General features: G+C 37.5%; 1 long non-coding RNA gene across 1 annotated transcript; it reads left to right on the top strand.

Annotated features, from left to right (window-relative positions):
• The first annotated feature begins 1,565 nt into the window (after positions 1-1,565).
• On the top strand, positions 1,566-9,083 carry LOC144382749 (uncharacterized). Its single transcript, XR_013450140.1, has 3 exons — positions 1,566-1,861; positions 7,622-8,729; positions 8,851-9,083. It is a non-coding gene; the product is annotated as an uncharacterized LOC144382749 (long non-coding RNA).
• The last annotated feature ends 6,314 nt before the right edge of the window (positions 9,084-15,397 follow it).

The raw sequence follows: 15,397 nt of genomic DNA, 5'->3' as shown, positions 1-15,397 counted from the left end.
TAGGTCTCTGCTGAAACCACCCTGAATGGGAGGAAAAGGGGTCTTATTACTACTGGTTGGAGGTAGGAACTTCCAACTAGGCCCTTTAGACACTATTCCAGCAAGGAGGGGGTAAGTCCCAGGTGGCCTTCACTGAACCCAGAGAAGAGGAGCTTGTTATGTTGGGTGGAGATGAAAGTCCTTACCTCCCCATTTGACCTCCTCTGACACCACCTTGGTGGTGGGAGGAGAAGGGGTACCTTCTTACAGCCATAGGCTAGACTAATTGAATCAGAATTGCTGGGGTGGTACATAGGCGTAGTGTTTCACAGCTGCCCTGTTGATTGCAGTGTCCTTGCAAACAAGTTTAAAAACTATTGCTTTAGAATTTCCTTTAGTGAGGAGTCTGTTGGTGGTAAACTTTGCTATGCTTATCTGGAAATTTTGTATTTTGGCCCATTTCTTGAATGATAGCTTAGTGCGTGTACAGTTATTTTCTCTCAACATTTTGAAGATATGATTTCCCCATCCTTTGGTTTCCATTTTTGCTTATGAGAAGTCAATTAGCAGTCAGCTTGTGATTTCTCTTCAGGTAACTGGGTTTTCTTTATGGCTGCATTTAAGATTTTTTCTCTTTTTTCTCTATAATCTTCATTTTCAAAATGTGTTTAAGTGTATAATTCTTTTTCTTTAAATTGCTTGAAATTTCTTGTGCTTCCTAAATCACCATATTTATATTTTTCTTCAATTCTAGATAACCCTCAGTCATTGTTTTCTTAATTAGTGTCTTTCTCCCATGTGGTATGATGTGCTGTTCAGGCCTTCTTCCCTCCCCTTTGGTGAAGAATCTGTTGTAATAGTTGCTAGGAGTGCTGTGGGCAGGTAGCCTTCAGCTGTCAGCACCTTCAGAGATTGCCCCAAGGTCATGTCCCTTCCAGGGCAGCCCACATCCAATGACTGATCAACATAGGATTATAAAAGCCTACATGTCTCAGCCCAAATCAGAACAATTCTGAAGGCTAACAGAGCTCCTGTGCCGTCATCTGTAGTTGTTGTTGGCCCTGAATCACAGCTCATCTTCTTCCTCTCTCTATTCCTGCTTCCTCTCACTCTCCCTTTTATGGAAATTGACTCCAATGGCACGCCTTAATAAACATCCTGAATGCTAAAGTTGGTCTAAGAGGCAGCTTCCCAGGGAACCAAACCTGCAATATCCTGTTCTTTCTAGTCACTCCCTCAGAAAATCTGATTAGATATGTCAGATGGTCTCACTCTCTCTCCCTAACTCTTTATCTCTTTCACAATTTCCATCCCCTTGACTTTCTTTGATGCATTTTGGGTAATTTCCTAAGAGCTATTACTTTAGATTAGCTCACTAATTTTCTTTTCAACCATTTTTATTATGAATTATTATTTTAAGGTATTTCTTTACAAAATTTTCTAGCATATTTACTTGGAAGAATTTAATAAAATGTGTTTTAGGAAAAAAAAAGCATAAAACTGATTTTTAAAAGGCTTAGTGTTTTGGTTGGTGCATCTCTTCCATTCAAATATCTGGTACCACACAAATATCTTCATACTTCTTCATGATTCAGTTTTGGTAATTAATAATTCCTTTAAAAACTTGTGTTGTAGTGTTAAATGTATTTGCACAATATTTAACCTAATATTTCTCAATTTTTCATCTCTTCTATTCCTGCAGCTGTATCTTGTCTTTCATTCCTAATGTTTTTTTCTCTCTCTTTTTTCTTTTTCCTTTTTTTTTTTTTTTATAGGCTCCACGCCCAACATGGAGCCCAACATGGGGCTTAAACTCACTACCCTGAGATCAAGACCTGAACTGAGATCAAGAGTGGAATGCTTAACCGACTGAGCCACCCAGGTGCTCCCCCCTTTTTTTTCTCGATCATGGTTGACTAATGCTTGCATTTTCCAAACAATAATCTTTTTGTATTATTGAGTAACTCTGTTGTAATTTTTCATTTCATTAATTTCTATGTTCATCTTTATTGAATTTTTTACTACTTGCTTCTTGGCACAAGGTAGGGATTGGCTCTCTAGAATTTTTTAGTAGTAGTAGTTGCAACTACTCTGATTTTACTGGTATACCTGGTATTATGCTGATTTTACCCTATATAGGCACACTTCAGAGATATTGCGGGTTCAGTTCCAGACCACTGTAATGAAGTGAATCTCACAATAAATTGAGCCAAATAATTTTTTGTTTCCCAGTTCATATGAAAGTTATATTTAAGACTATTCTGTAATCTCTTGGGCTCCTGGGTGGCTAAGTTGGTTAAGTGTCTGTCTTTGGCTCAGGTCATGATCCCAGGGTCCTGCTTCTCCCTCTCCCTCTGCCTGCCACTCCCCCTGCTTGTGCTCTCTCTCACTCTCTCTCTCTGTCAAATAAATAAATAAATAAATAAATAAATAAATAAATAAATCTTTTTTAAAAGACTATACTGTAATCTCTTAAGTGTGCAATAGTATTATGTCTTTAAAAATGCATAATTAAAAATACTTCATTGCTAAAAAATGCTAACCACTCACTATCTGAGCTTTCAGCAAGTCATAATCACTGATCACATATCACCATAACAAATATAATAATAATGAAAAAGTTTTAAATATTATGAGAGTTACCAAAATGTGACACAGACATGAAGTCAGCAAATGCTGTTGGGAAAATGGTGCCAATAGACCTCCTCAATGCAGGGTTGCCACAGACCTTCAATTTGTAAAAAAATGCAGTATCTGTGAAGCACATGAAGTGAAACACAGTAAAATGAGGCAGGCCTGTATATATACTCTGTAAGATACCCTGAAACTATTCCCACTTACTGCAATAATTTTTCCTGCGGTGAGACTTTATCTTTAATCCTAACTCATTTCATTTCTGTCTTAGAGAAATTTCTCATGATTTTAATCCAATACTTTTACCCACTCTAATTATGGAATATATATAATAATATTTGTATGATTTGGGAGAGCAGAGGGAAGCTGAAACTTGTATTTAGCTTGCCAACCTGATAAAATACTGATTCTCTGTTTTTGGGATGTAAAGTTCTACAGATATGCAGTAATTCAGTTATAATTTGCACATCCTCTACATCCTACATCCTTTACATGGAATATCATTATGGGAGAGGGGGTCACATTCTCCAACAAGTCCCTTAACAGTTTTATGGCTTTCTATTTTGCCATATATGCACACACAGATTTTTCTACCAGTTCTTGTGTTATATGGTTTGAGGCTAAGTTATACCGAGTTTTAAGATTTATAGAGGTTATGTCTGCAATAACAGCATACCCTTAAAACATAAAATTATCCTCACAATCAGGTCACAAGCTATTTGCATTTAATTCTGATTTGTTTCACCATCCATACTCTCTTTTACTTTGAACTTGTTAGACATATCTTTGCCCAACATTTTGTTACTGTTACAGACCTAGGAAGGAGTGAAACACTAAGATTTTTTTTTTTAAGATTTTATTTATTTTTCTGACAGAGAGAGAGAGCACAAGCCGGGGGAGGGATAGAGGGAGGCGGAGAAGCAGGCTCTCTGTGGAGCAGGGGGCCCGATGCAGGGCTCAGTCCCAGGACCCTGAGATCATGACCTGAGCTAAGGGCAGACACTTAACCTACTGAGCCACCCAGGCGCCCCAAAACACTTAGACTGACTAGACAGTAGTAAGAGCACACAGTTCATAAATCAATGTGACTGGCCTGTGGACGTTGAACAGTAATAGTGAGAATCAGGAAAGGGATGTGACAAGGAACAAGGACCCAGATTGAGCCAGTTTTGTGCCTTACTTCCCCATCTATTTCTGTTGTGGTAATAACCATGTGCCAAAATATATAGTAATAGGCAATGTAACCATTGAGTAGGGTCTTATGATGAAGAGGACAAGAGCCTGAGAATCAGGTGCGAGACTCTGTAACCCAATTGGTAATGTCTCCAATCAAATCCCAGGGAACACAGTAGGGTTTCTGTAGGACCTGGTTCACTTAATAATCAGGGGTGCTGGCCTATAGTGAGTTTGAAAGATTTCAAGGTTGATTAATGTAAAAGATATGACCACAGGGTGGCAGTAGCACACAATGAGTTTTATTTGTGTGGCGCTTTGACAGGTTTGCAAGGGGTTCCTGGGGGTTGGTGTTTCTCCCAGCTGGAGACCTTCCAAGGGCACCTGCACGGGGGCCACCACCCAGAAGGGGAGGAGAGCAAGAGAACTCCTGATGGGAGGGAGCCCAAAGAGAGGGTTTACATGTCTACGTGATGCTCAACAGTGGCTCAGGGTCTTTATAGCCCCGGGGTTTTTCTTTTTTTTTTTTTTTTTTAAAGATTTTATTTATTTGACAGAGAGAGACACAGCGAGAGAGGGAATACAAGCAGGGGGAGTGGGAGAGGGAGAAGCAGGCTTCCGGATGAGCAGGGAGCCTGATGCGGGGCTCGATCCCAGCACCCTGGGATCATGACCTGAGCCGAAGGCAGACGCTTAACGACTGAGCCACCCAGGTGCCCCCCGGGGTTTTTCTTATTTATGGCTTTTTTATGTCAGCTTCAGTTTCACAGGCATTATGAAAATTAATGAAATGAAGCCTCATTTAGAATGGAGTCAGGTAACCAGCAGGGGGAGCTCTCATGCTCCTAGTAGATTGCAGATTCAGCAGGAAGAGACATACCTTGCAAGTCAATACTACTTTATTACCCCAGAAGGAGGGAAAAAGGTTTTTCTCCTCTCTGGGGAAGAGCCCAGCCAATAAAAGATTGTCCACAACTCAGCCAATGAAATTCCACTTTACTTCAAACTCCCAATTTACTCCACTGAGCTTTTTTTTTTTTTTTACTCCCAGTTTTACTCCACAACCCTCCCAGAACTGCCCCTTTCTTCTACAAAACAGCATTCCTCCCCTTTGTTTACTGTAGTTGCCTATGGGCTTGCTGTAGTTTGCTTGTCCTGAATCACAATTCTGTTATTCCTGCATAAACTCAATTTTGCTGGTAAAATAACTGGCAGTTTTATTTTTAAGGTTAACATTACACAAAGCAGGCAGGTTGTAAATGGCTAAAAATCTGCTTATTTGAACAATCTTTAAAAGAATTCAGTGTGGGGTGTCTGGGTGGCTCAGTCGGTTAAGCGTCTGCCTTTGCTCAGGTTATGATCCCGGAGTCCTGTCGAGTCCTGCATCAGTCTCCCTGCTCAGTGGGGAGTCTGCTTCTCCCTCTATCCCTGCCCCCCGCTCATGATCTCTCTCTCTCTCAGACAAATAAATAAAATCTCTTTAAAAAAAGTTAAAAACAAATAAAGCTTTTCAATGTGTAAAATTGTTGCCAGTGGGCTTTTGGGCTAGTAGGTCCTAGTCTGTCTGAAGGAGTAAACAACATAGGGCTAGTATACAGAAACCATCTTTGGATAAGGGCCCAGCACTCGCACTGCAGATGTGTGTTCCCATTTCTTCTGTGTTGGTCAATCCGGGTTTGTTCTTCCAGGTACATGTGTGTCTCTTCAACCTGTAGTTTGAAGCCTTTTTATATTAAATAAAATAAGATTTTATTTATTTGTCAGAGAGAGAGTACAAGCAAGGGGAGCAGAAGGCAGAGGGAGCCTGATGAGGGACTTGATCTCAGGACCCTGAGATCATGACCTGAGCCGAAGGCAGACGCTTAACTGACTGAGCCACCCAGGCGTCCCGAGAAAAATATTATTAAAGTATAGTTTTAGTACATATTCTGTTCCATTGCTTTGGTTTTCCTCTTCAGGAAATCCTATCATACATATGTTAGATCTTCTTTGACTATCTTCTTTTTCTATCACTTTCTTTCAAATCCATTTTTATCTCTTTTAAAAAAGTCCTTCATTGATCTGAAAATATTAGGCATTGTCATTTTCTCTTGGGTTCCTTCTCATTTAGTTTTCATTTCAGAAATAACTTTTAGTTTATTCTCTTTCCTGAGTTCTGTAAACTGACTTCTAAAAAATCTTAATTTTTTGCTGTTATCACATTTCTGAAATTTTCTAATTCTTATACTGATTTTTAATAATTTTTTTCATTTTCTTAATGGTTTTCTTCTTTTTTTCTTTCTGGGTAAATCCTTCCTCCATGCTTTCATTGTCAATGGGGACATTATTATATTCTTTTCTTTTTTATGATGACTATGGGATTCAGCTGAGATCGGTTTCAATTGCTCATGTTTGAGTGCAATGAGCTTTTCTGACTACAAGGAACAATGGGAAGAATAGGTATTTTAGCTTCAAAGCTATAGAGTTTTCTTTATTTTTCCTTAAAGAAATAATGAAAATATGGCCTCTGACTTCTGAGATCTGCATCTTCCACTGTCCCACCCACCTTTATCAGGGCCTTCTCTGTCTTTTGCCCTTATAGTCCCTGCCCAGCTCTATTTGGATTCTACTCCCATCAGTTTCTTCTCAGTTTGGCTTTGTCCTGGAAGGAAGTTTTGATTTGTTAGTATCAAGATATTATAAGCAGTCAGACCACTTCAACATCTCCAGAAATTACTGCAGATCCTTTGCATTCGCCTGCAAATTGAGTCTGCATGACTTCCTCCTAGTTTTGGAGTGATTCTCAGATTGTACTTACCTTTACTTCCTGTCAGTGATTTGTGGGCTTTCCTATTCTCAAGAATATTATACCTCTCATTGCCTTCCCTTGCTTTTTCCTGCATAGATACTGAATACATGTTGGTTGTATAGGCATGGATTCATCCCCAAATGGTAGTATTTTGGGGGGGTTATAGGGTGATAGCGTGTTTTAAAATAGCTTTATTGGGGTGCCTGGGTGGCTCAGTCGGTTAAGCGGCTGCCTTCGGCTCAGGTCATGATCCCAGGGTCCTGGGATCGAGTCCCGCATGGGGCTCCCTGCTTGGCAGGGAGCCTGCTTCTCCCTCTCCCTCCACCTGCCTCTCTGCCTACTTGTGCTCTCTATCTCTCTGTCAAATAAATAAATAAAATCTTTTAAAAAAATAAAATAAAATAGCTTTATTGAGGTATGATTGAATACAATAAAATGCACATATTTAGAATATATAATTTTTAAAAGATTTTATTTAAGTAATCTCTACACCTAATGTGGAGCTCAAACTTACAACCCTAAGATCAAAAGTCACATGCTCTACTAACTGAGCCAGCCAGGCACCCCTAGAATATATTATTTGATAAATGTTGACATATGAACCTGTGAAATCACCACAAATAAGATAGCAAGCAGATCCATCACATTCAAAGGTTTAGTTGTGCTCCTGTTGTTTCTTCCTTCTGCTCCTTCCTGCCTATCCTATCCTCAAGCAATCACTGATACATTTTTTTGCCAGTATAGATTAATTTGTACTTTCTATAGTTTTATATAAATGGAAACATACAGTATGTACTCTTTTTTTTTTTTCTGGCTTCTTTACTTAGCAAATTATTTTTAGAATCAACCATGTTGTTGTGAGCATGGATAGTTTACTCCTTTTTATTGCTGAGTACTATTTCATTGTATGTATATACCACTATTTGTTTATCCATTCACCTTTAATGGACATTTGATTTATTTCCAGTTTTTGGCTATTACAAGCTAAGCTGCTATGAACACTCATGTACAAGTCTCCTTATAGGCATATATTTATTTTTCTCTTAGGTCAATACCAAGGAGTAGAATGGCTGGATCACGTCACAGGTGTATGGTTAACTTTTTAAGAAAATGTCAAACTGTTTTCCAAAGTGGTTGTTACATTTTACATTCTCACAGTGTTATGAGAATTTAAGTTCTTTCACATTCTTGTCAACAGTTTTTATAGTCGGTCTTTTAAATTTTAATCATTCTAATAGGCATGTAGTGATATTTCATTATAGTTTTAATTTCCATTTCCCTAATGATTAATGATGTGAGAATATTTTCATGCATTTATTTACAATCTACCACAATCTATTACCCAGTAAGAAAAATTGCATTGTTTTCTTCTTGTTACGCTTTGGGAGTTCTTTAGATATTCTTTAATTAGTTCCAATCCTTTGTCAAATTTATGCTTTGCAAAGATTTTTTTCTGCCAGGCTGTGGCTTATATTTTCATTCTCTTAACAGTAACTTTTGAAGAGCAGTTTTCAGCTTTAATTTCTATGATGAACAATTTATCAATTTGTAATTTAATGGATATTGCTTTTGGTGGCATATTTAAGAAATCTTTGCCTAAGCCAAGGACACAAAGATTTTCCATGTTTTCTCCTAGAAGTTTTATAGCATTCAGTCTTACATTTAGTTCTATGCATCATTTTTAGTTAATTTTTGTGTATGGTGTGAGATATGGATTGAGCTAATTAAAAGATATATATATTTTTTTGCATATGGATATCCATTTGTGTTAGCACCATTTGTTGAGAAAGGCTATCCTTTCTCCACTGAATTGCCTTTGTCAAAAATCAATTGTATGAATATGTGTTTGTTTATTTCTGGACTATTTGGCTCCATTGATCTATTTCTTTATCTTTATGCCAATACCACACTGCCTTGACTACTGTAGCTTTACTGTAATCTTTGAAATCAGTGTGAGACCTCCAACCTTGCTCTTTTTCAGAGTTGTTTTGGCTATCCTAGGACCTTTGCATTTCCATATAAATTTTAGAATCAGCTTGCCAATTTCTGCAAAAAAGCCTGCTGAGATTTTGCCTGGAATTGCATTGAATCTACACATCATTATGGGGAAGAATCGACATCTTAACAAAACTGAGACTTCTGCTCGTTGAAGAAAGTATGTCTTTCCATTTGTTTAGGCTTTTCTCTCAAAAGAATATTTTGTAGTTTTCAGTGTATAAGGTTTTTTATATATTTCGCTGAATTTCAATTTTTTAAAAATTTTATTTATCTGTCAGAGAGAGAGCACAAGCGGGGGGAGCGGCAGGCAGAGGGAGAAGCAGGCTCCCTGCTGAGCAAGGAGCCCAATGCGGGACTTGATCCAGGACCCTGGGATCATGACCTGAGCCGAAGGCAGACGCCTAACTGACTGAGCCACCCAGGTGTCCCGAATTTCAAATTTTTAATTGCAAATGGTATCTTTTTTAAAAATAGCAATTTCTAGTAGTTTGTTGCTTGTATATAAAAATGTAATTGAGGGGTGCCTGGGTGGCTCAGTTGGTTAAGCAACTGCCTTCGGCTCAGGTCATGATCCTGGAGTCCTGGGATCGAGTCCCACATCGGGCTCCCTGCTTGGCGGGGAGTCTGCTTCTCCCTCTGACTCTCCCCCCTCTCATGTGCTCTCTCTCATTCTCTCTCTCTCAAATAAATAAATAAAATCTTAAAAAAAAATGTAATTGATTTCTGTATATTGATCTACATCCTGCAATGTTGCTAAACTCAAATATAAGTTCTAGTGGCTTTTTTATAGATTCAATTGGATATTCTCCATGAACAACCACATCATCTGCAAATAAAGACAGTTTTACTGCTTCCTGTTTAATCTGTATGCCTTTCTTTTTCTTGCCTAATTGCACTAACTAGCACTTCCAATACAATTGTTTTTAAAAGGTGTTTTAATATTTTAGTCGTATTTCAAAATAAATCGTCAAGGAAATAATCACAGAATTATAGGACCCAACAAAGTTTAGCTATATCTAGTCCAATTTCCTCTTTTTATATATATAAAAAATTAGATATTGATGGAATCCAAATCTGTGGTAGGGGAGTTGTTTCTCCTACATGGTGGCATTACTCATAATGATCATACTATGATATATAAACTCTACCTTAGGCACTTTTGTTTTTAGTATATGCTATATTATTATTACATAAATGTCTATAGCACACATCTGCGGTAAGCATTACCAAAATTGAATTCATAAAATTCAGAAAACTGAAACATTTGATTCTCCTCCACTATAATCTTTTTTTTTTAGATTTTATTTATTTGACAGAGAGAGACACAGTGAGAGAGAGAACACAAGCAGGGGGAGTGGGAGAGGGAGAAGCAGGCTTCCCACTGAGCAGGGAGCCTGACGTGGGGCTCGATCCCAGGACCCTGGGATCCTGACCTGAGCCGAAGGCAGGCGCTTAACGATTGAGCCACCCAGGCGCCCCTCTCCTCCACTATAATCTTTAATACAAGAGCGAAGCATGGAAATCCTGGCTTTGTTCCCAATATTAGGGGAAAACATTTATTCTTTCATCATTAAGTATGATGTCAACTGTAGATTTTTTTTTAGATATTCTTTATCAAGTTGTGGAAATTCCTTCCTATTAGTATATTGTTGAGGGCTTTCATTATAACTATGTTTTCTGTTTTGTCCAATGCTTCTTCTGTGACTATTGAGATAAGAATGTGGGTCTTCTATTCTATTAATATGCTGTATTATATTAACTAATGTTGGATGTTCCTTTTTTTTTTTTTTATTTGTATGTGGTTGTCCAGTTGTTCCAGGACCATTGTTGAATAGAACATGCTTTCTCCATTAAGTTGCTTTTAGTCCTTTACTAAAGATCAATTGATTATATTGTGTTAGTCTTTCTGGGTTCTCTATTCCATTCCATTGATCTATTTGTCTATTCTTTTTTTTAAGATTATTTATTTATTTATTTATTTGACAGAGAGAGACACAGCAAGAGAGGGAACACAAGCAGGGGGAGTGGGAGAAGGAGAAGCAGGCTTCCCGCGGAGCAGGGAGCCCGATGCAGGGCTCGATCCCAGGACCCTGGGATCATGACCCGAGCCGAAGGCAGATGCTTAACGACTGAGCTACCCAGGCGGGGCTCGATCCTAGGACCCTGGGATCATGACCTGAGCCAAAGGCAGATGCTTAATGACTGAGCCACCCAGGCACCCCTATTTGTCTAGACTTCTTTCACCAAATGCCAACTGTCTTGGTTATGTTGACTACAGTACGTCTTGAAATTAGACATTGTCAGACCTCCCAGCTTTGTTCTCTTTCAATATTGTGTTGGCTGTTCTGGGTCTTTTGCCTTTCCATATAAACTTTGAATCTGTTTGTAAATGTCCATAAAATAACTTGCTGGGATTTTGACTGGGATTACATTTAATCTATGGTTCACATTGGGAAGAACTGATAACAATATTGAATTTTCCTATCCAAGAACATGGAATACCTCTTAAATCTTCGATTTCATCGTAGTTTTGTACTTTTCCTCATATAGATCTTGTACATATTTAATTTTTTGGTGCTAATGTAAATTGTGTTGTGTTTTAATGTCAAATTCCAATTATTCATTGTTGATATATAGGATAGCAATTGACATTTGTATATTAGTCTTGCATACTAAAAACCTTACCATAATTGCTTATTAGTTCTAGGAGTTTGTTGATTCTTTTAAATTTCCTTCATAGACAATAATGTCATCGGCAGTTTTATTCCTTCCTTCCCAATCTGTATATCTATTTCCTTTTCTTGTTCTTACTGCATTAGCAAGGACTTCTAGTACAATGTTGAACAGGAGTGGTGAAAGGCATCATCCTTGCCTTGTTCCTCTTAGGGGGAAAGTATCTAGCTTTTCACAATTAAGTATGATGGTAGCTGTAGGTTTTTTGTAGATGTCCTTTATCAAGTTGAGGAAGTTCCCCTCAATTCCTGGTTTACTGAGAGTTTTTATCATGAATGGGTTTGGGATTTTTTCAAATGCTTTTTCTGTATCTGTTGATATGTTCATATAATTTTTCTTCTTTAGCATGTTGCAATGGATTGCATTAATTGATTTTCAAATGTTGAACTAGCTTTGCATCCTGGAGTAAATCTCATTTGGTTATGGTGTATAATTCTTTGTGTACCTTGTTGGATTTGATTTGCTAATATTTTGTTGAGTATTTTGCATCTATGTTTGGGAGAGATATTGTTTGTAGCTTTCCTTTCTTATAGTGTATTTATCTGGTTTTGATATTAGGATAATCCTGCCCTCTACTTTCAAGAAGAGATTGGAGAGAATTGGTGTCAATTTCTTCTTCAAATATATGGTAAAATTCACCAATGAACCCATCTGGGCCTGGTGCTTTCTATTTTGGAACAATATTATTGATTCAATTTCTTTAATACATATAGGCCTATTCAGATTATCTAGTTCCCCTTGTGAGAATTCTGGTAGATTGTCTTTCAAGTAACCAGTTCATTTCATCTAGGTTATCAAATTTGTGGGTATAGAATTATCTATAATGTTCCTTTATTATTCTTTTAATATCCATGAAGTCAATAGTGATGGCTCCTCTTTAATTTCTGTTAAGAGTAACGTGTGTCTTTTTTTTTTTTCTTGGTTAGATTGGCTGGAGGTTTACTGATTTTATTGATCTTTTGAAAGAAGCAGGTTTTGGTTTTATTGATTTTCTCTACTTCTGTTTTTTCTATTCATTGATTTCTGCCCTAATTCTTATTATTTCTTTTCTTTACTTTGGATTTTTTTTCTAGTTTCCTAAGGTGAAAGCTTATTGATTTTAGATCTTTCTTCTTTTCTAATATGTATTCAGTGTTATAAGTTCTTAAGTACTGCTTTTCCTGCATCTCACAAACTTTGATAAATTGTATTTTCATATTCATTTAGTTTATATATATGTATACATATAAATATTTATATACACATATTTTATATATAATTTATATATATTTAACTATATAAATATATGTATTTTATATAATATATAAAAATATATAATATATAAAAATATATTTAAGTAGGCTCCATGCCCAGCGTGGAGCCCAACACCGGGCTTGAAGTCACAACCCTGTGATCAAGGGTCAGGTGCTTAATTGACTGAGCCACCCAGGCACCCCTCATTTAGTTTTAAAATATTTTTAAAATTTCTCTTGACCTGTGTGTTACTTAGAACTATGTTGTTTAAATATTTCAGGACTTTTGGCTATATTTATTATTGGATTCTAATTTAATCCCATTGTGGTCTGAGAGCACACATTGTATGACTTCAACTTTTAAAAACTTGTTAAGGCGTGTTTTATGTCCCAGAATGTGGTCTATCTTGGTGAATGTTCCATGTAAATTCAAGAGGAATGTATAGATCCAGTTGACTGATGATGCTAAATTATGTTAAATGATGTTATGTCACTACTGATTTTCTATGTGCTGAACGTCAGTTACTGAGTCTTCAATTGATAAAGTTGAAGACTCCCAACTGTAATCTGTTTCTCCTTGCAGTTTCATAAATTTTTCCCTCATATACTTTTATGCTTTATTGTTAGGCCACACACATTAAGGATCATGTCTTCTTGGGGAATTGACTCCTTTATCATCATGTAATGCCCCCTTTTTTCCCTGATAATTTTCCTTGCTCTCAAGCTGGCTCTGTCTGAAATTAGTATCACTTTTCCAGCTTTTCTTTCCATTACTGTTAGCCTGGCAGGGCGAGTGGGAGAGGGAGAAGCAGATGTATACAGACAAGATGTAGTTGGGTCTTATTTTTTTTAATCGTCTCTGGCAATTTCTGTCTTTTAACTGGTGTATTTATTTTTAAAAAAATTTTTTTAACTTTTTTTTTTAAAAGATTTTATTTATTTGACAGAGAGAGACACAGCGAGAGAGGGAACACAAGCAGGGGGAGTGGGAGAGGGAGAAGCAGGCTTCCCACCGAGCAGGGAGCCCGATGCGGGGCTCAATCCCGGACCCTGGGATCATGACCTGAGCCGAAGGCAGATGCTTAACGACTGAGCCACGCAGGCGCCCCTATTTTTAAATTTTTTTAAAAAAGATTTTGAGTGAGCGAGAGAGCACGCAAGTTGGGGGAGGGGCAAAGGGAGAGGGAGAAGCAGGCTCCCCGTTGAGCAGGAAGCCTGTTGTGGGGCTCAATCCCAGGACCCTGGGATCATGACCTGAGCCAAAGGCAGACGCTTAACCGACTGAGCCACCCAGGCGCCCTTAACTGGTGTATTTAGACCATTCATACTTAAACTGATTATTGGTAAAGCTAGATTACTATCTAACATATTTGTTACCGTTTTCCATTTGTTGCCCTTCTTCATTGTTTCTATTTTTGGTATTCTATTTTCCTGCCTTTTATGGTTTTAATTGGGCATTTTATGATTATATTTTCTCTCCTTTATTAGCCCATCAGTTATACTTTCTTAACTTTTTAGTGGTTGCCCTAGTTCTTGTGAAATACATTTACAACTAATCCAAACCCACTTTTAAATAACACCATACTTCTTCACAAGTAGTACAAGAGCCTTATAACAGAGTATTTCCAATTCTTCCCTCCCATCCGTGATAACATTACTGTCATTTATCTCATTTTATAAGCTATAATAACCAAATATATTATTTTGAACAGTTACCTGTTAGACCAATGTAGCATAAAAACTAAACCTTGGATTTTAGTTTGAATCACATGGAATCTACAGATCATATTTAAATCCTTACAATGTTGAGTCTTCTCACTCATGAACATGTTACCTATTTACATTTGGGTCTTCTTGTGTCTTTCAGAAATTTAATAATTTTCTCTCTATATTTTTTATTAGATTTATTCCTAGGATCATATAATTGTTGACTCCTGTTACATGACATATGCAATTACATGAGGCAATGTTATGTTTTTTTGCTTAAACCAGTTTGTTTCCTTGCAACTCAAGGAGTCCTAATACAGGTAGAATGTCAGGAAATGATGCAGAGCTCAAGAGACAGCCCATTTTGAAGGGGAAAACTAGCATACCTTAAGTGAATTGGACAAGGGGGCGATTTTGAAAAATTAAAAGCAGAAAACTGACATAATTATGCCTGCTTGTGTGCAGAGAGAAAGGAACCATTCATAAGGAAAAGGTTTGAATAGCAAGGTGAGAGGAAATGGACTAGAGCCCAGATATAGCTGAGTACTCAGCTCTATCCATGTGCCTGAGCATAGTGTCCAAGAGCAGAAGAGTGCAGTGTAGGGTAGTGGCTAATGGCTGGGTGCAGTGTAAGGTAGAATTAACCAGGTGAGCTTCGATCCATATTGCCTAAGTACAAATCCTGACTCAGCCTAACTGTGTAACCATTTAATCTTTCTGTGTCTGTTTCCTTATCTGTCTGAAGCTAATAAAAAGTAAAATAAAAAGTGAGGATAATATTGATACCTAACTCACTGGTTAGGAAGGGGGTTAAATAAGTTAATATCCAATAAAGTACTTATAACAGTGCCTGACACAGAAAGCACATAAAAATGAAGAAGCACTGTTCCCCTAGATGGATCTTCACAAGCATCTTCAAATTTCTGATTTATGTGAGTCTAAACATCCACATAGTTCTCTCAAAATTCCTATGTTCAACATCTTCTCTTTTATAATAGATTATCCAGATACCTCCAACATGCTTTCTCTTACATTCAGCAGCACCCCAGCACAGCAGAGATGCCCCTCTTCCCAGCCCGTGTCTGCCTGCCGGCTGGTACACACATACACACACACACACACACACACACACACACACACACACAAACACTCT

The sequence above is a fragment of the Halichoerus grypus genome, chromosome 8 (assembly GCF_964656455.1).
Source record: "Halichoerus grypus chromosome 8, mHalGry1.hap1.1, whole genome shotgun sequence".
Taxonomy (NCBI): domain Eukaryota; kingdom Metazoa; phylum Chordata; class Mammalia; order Carnivora; family Phocidae; genus Halichoerus; species Halichoerus grypus.
The sequence above is the reverse complement of the archived record's forward strand: the minus strand, read 5'-3'. Positions and strand labels throughout refer to the sequence as shown.